This window comes from Esox lucius, chromosome 24, assembly GCF_011004845.1.
Source record: "Esox lucius isolate fEsoLuc1 chromosome 24, fEsoLuc1.pri, whole genome shotgun sequence".
NCBI lineage: Eukaryota > Metazoa > Chordata > Actinopteri > Esociformes > Esocidae > Esox > Esox lucius.
Genome location: NC_047592.1, coordinates 18,489,846 through 18,493,803, shown reverse-complemented (window position 1 = coordinate 18,493,803; position 3,958 = coordinate 18,489,846). Strand labels below are relative to the sequence as shown.

Here is a 3,958-nt window from a genome sequence, read left to right as displayed (position 1 = left end):
ACATGTGCATATGCTTACATACTGTTTTCAAAACTGTTAATACTAAGTTCAAAGAAATACCATGATACATGATGGTAGTGTGCCTGTAACTCACAACTGTAGCACATTGCTCTCATATTCAGTGTTTGTATCATGGTATTGCTTTGAACTTAGTTTTACCAGTTTTGAAAACAGTATGTAAGCATATGCACATGTGCCTGTACTTCAAACAATGGGATGTTGGTTCCCTCCGGTGGTCAAAGGGCTCCATAACTAGATCATCCTTTTCTCATTGAGAGGCCATTAGTGACTAGATCATCTGCAATGAGATGAGAATCAGGTGTGGTTGGTACAATTGTTTTTTTTTATCTTCAAGATTTACAATATTACTTTACAACTGTAGCACATTGCTCTCATGTTCAGTGTTTGTACCATGGTATCCATCTGTCTGTTTATCTTTCTGTGTGTGTGTGTCTGTGTGTGTGTGTGTGTAATACCATGATACAAACACTGAACATGAGAGCAATGTGCTACAGTTGTAAAGTAATATTGTAAATCTTGAAGATAAAAAAAACAATTGGACCAACCACACCCAAATCTCAGTCTAGATGATCTAGTCACTAATGGCCTCTCAATAAGAAAAGGCTGGTCTAGTTATGGAGCACTTTGACCACCGGAGGGCACCAATGGGTAACCTTCTGAACTCTTGACAAGTCACAAAAGTCTGGAGAATCAACATATAGACACTAAAGGGATTTATACATATGTAACGATTTACGAGAAACCCTTGCTGCACACACATATTTTTCATGCATGAAATACTTCTCTCTAAAGTCACAACATATATTTACATTGATGTTAATATATATTTTTAGGGGAATGTTTTTTTTGTTTACAGATGTTTGTGATGGGGCCTCGGTATTTCATGGAGGTGAATTGTGATTTGGTTTTTTAGGTCTGTATTTGTGTGTGCTGGGGTGGGTGGGGATTTCTTAATCTAGTATTATTAAAGAAGGACAAAAAAATACATCTCTCCACTTTTTTCCTTCAGAGAATCTGTTCATATGGCAAAGTGCACAGAGGAGAACAACACAACTAGTATCACAGACCCAGCACAGGGTGGTACGATGGGACAATGAGGAGCAGCTTGGGTGTCTCAGGTTGCGGTCGGACATTACAGTGCGGGACGGGATCCGTCCAAAACCACTTGTGAGTGGCTGGGCGTGTATCAGTTCCCTAAGTTTCTAAACATTTAACTAAAGAGGGTTACGGTTCATATTTTAAACATGCGAGTGACCTTGCCCTCTCTCTCCCTCCCTCTCCCTCCCTCCCTCCCTCTCTCCACTTGTTTCCTTCAGAGAATCTGTTCATATGGCAAAGTGCACAGAGGAGAACAACACAACTAGTATCACAGACCCAGCACAGGGTGGTACGATGGGACAATGAGGAGCAGCTTGGGTGTCTCAGGTTGCGGTCGGACATTACAGTGCGGGACGGGATCCGTCCAAAACCACTTGTGAGTGGCTGGGCGTGTATCAGTTCCCTAAGTTTCTAAACATTTAACTAAAGAGGGTTACGGTTCATATTTTAAACATGCGAGTGACCTTGCCCTCTCTCTCTCTCTCCCTCCCTCTCCCTCCCTCCCTCTCTCCACTTGTTTCCTTCAGAGAATCTGTTCATATGGCAAAGTGCACAGAGGAGAACAACACAACTAGTATCACAGACCCAGCACAGGGTGGTACGATGGGACAATGAGGAGCAGCTTGGGTGTCTCAGGTTGCGGTCGGACATAACAGTGCGGGACGGGATCCGTCCAAAACCACTTGTGAGTGGCTGGGCGTGTATCAGTTCCCTAAGTTTCTAAACATTTAACTAAAGAGGGTTACGGTTCATATTTTAAACATGCGAGTGACCTTGCCCTCTCTCTCTCCCTCCCTCTCCCTCCCTCCCTCTCTCCACTTGTTTCCTTCAGAGAATCTGTTCATATGGCAAAGTGCACAGAGGAGAACAACACAACTAGTATCACAGACCCAGCACAGGGTGGTACGATGGGACAATGAGGAGCAGCTTGGGTGTTTCAGGTTGCGGTCGGACATTACAGGGCGGGACGGGTGCTTTCCAAACCTACTCCTCACTGTGGGCGGTCATATGAGTCCCGGTAGCCATTTAAAGCTTACCATGTCTGATTACCTAATGCTCACTGACAAATGTTAAGGATACATCTAGCCTGTTGTTTCACAATAAATCAGGTGGGTATTTTTGAAAGACCTTGAGTTTCCTAGGAGGAGCCTCCCTTGTGTATAAGATTAGTTACAGACACCGGGCAGATCTCAGTGTACACATTGCAACTGGACCGTGAATATGAACCAAACACAGTTACAATATTTCTTAAAGCAACTACTAGGAAGCTATTAACAGGATACAATGGCAGAAGAATATTTTGCTACCGGAAACTATGGATATGGAGCACATCACATTGATCACAACATGGCAGACAAATATTTTGCTAAAGGCAACTATGGACACAGGGCACATCACAATGAACAAGAAATGCCAGAAAGATATTTTGCTACAGGCAACTATGGATATGGAGTACATCACGATGAACACAAAATGAATCAAAGAACACAGGAGCATAGAGGTAAAAAGGGACTAACACCCTCGCCTGTGCATAACATTCGCGAGAGAATCCGTTGTGAAAGAGAGTCCAGTGGCCTGAGTGCTCCTGTTTATATGACACACCCACGCACCATTGGTCCTCGTGATGACTCTGCGTATAATAGAGACTGGGTTCAGCACATTAGTCACGTATCAATGCCGCCACGTGATACAGACGGTTCCACCTCTAGGCCAATCTTTTCTGCTAGGAAAGCGAAGCGTGGTTTACCTAAAGCGTGGGTTTCACTACCATCACGGGGTGGACAGTTCAACAGGTACCATAACCCTAGGCACTATCGCATACGTAATGACACCCACCAAGGGCAAGCCAGCGGCGCAATGCGCGAGCACGATAAACGCGAGAGGAGAGAACAACCCGAAAGAGCCCTTGCAGTACCCGACCGTGGTCCAAATGTATCCGGTAACGGGGGCTGTGTGTATGACCAGGGCGATCGCATACGTAATGACACCCACCAAGGGCAAGCCAGCGGCGTAATGCGCGAGCACGATAAACGCGAGAGGAGAGAACAACCCGAAAGAGCCCTTGCAGTACCCGACCGTGGTCCAAATGTATCCGGTAACGGGGGCTGTGTGTATGACCAGGGCGATCGCATACGTAATGACACCCACCAAGGGCAAGCCAGCGGCGTAATGCACGAGCACGATAAACACAAAAGGAGAGAACAACCCGAAAGAGCCCTTGCAGTACCCGACCGTGGTCCAAATGTATCCGGTAACGGGGGCTGTGTGTATGACCAGGGCGATCGCATACGTAATGACACCCACCAAGGACAAGCCAGCGGCGTAATGCGCGAGCACGATAAACGCGAGAGGAGAGAACAACCCGAAAGAGCCCTTGCAGTACCCGACCGTGGTCCAAATGTATCCGGTAACGGGGGCTGTGTGTATGACCAGGGCGATCGCATACGTAATGACACCCACCAAGGACAAGCCAGCGGCGTAATGCGCGAGCACGATAAACGCGAGAGGAGAGAACAACCCGAAAGAGCCCTTGCAGTACCCGACCGTGGTCCAAATGTATCCGGTAACGGGGGCTGTGTGTATGACCAGGGCGATCGCATACGTAATGACACCCACCAAGGGCAAGCCAGCGGCGTAATGCGCGAGCACGATAAACGCGAGAGGAGAGAACAACCCGAAAGAGCCCTTGCAGTACCCGACCGTGGTCCAAATGTATCCGGTAACGGGGGCTGTGTGTATGACCAGGGCGATCGCATACGTAATGACACCCACCAAGGGCAAGCCAGCGGCGCAATGCGCGAGCACGATAAACGCGAGAGGAGAGAACAACCCGAAAGAG

General features: G+C 47.3%; 1 long non-coding RNA gene across 2 annotated transcripts in view; it reads left to right on the top strand.

The window, feature by feature from the left end:
* LOC117593924 overlaps window positions 1-3,279 on the top strand; it is a 6,222-nt gene extending 2,943 nt beyond the window's left edge. The window contains exons 2-6 of one of the 2 annotated variants that reach the window (XR_004575381.1): window positions 878-934; window positions 1,031-1,188; window positions 1,338-1,495; window positions 1,647-1,804; window positions 1,952-3,279. This is a non-coding gene — a long non-coding RNA (uncharacterized LOC117593924). The remainder of the gene's footprint in view (window positions 1-877; window positions 935-1,030; window positions 1,189-1,337; window positions 1,496-1,646; window positions 1,805-1,951) is intronic. The other variant, XR_004575382.1, reaches the window with a different exon arrangement.
* The last annotated feature ends 679 nt before the right edge of the window (window positions 3,280-3,958 follow it).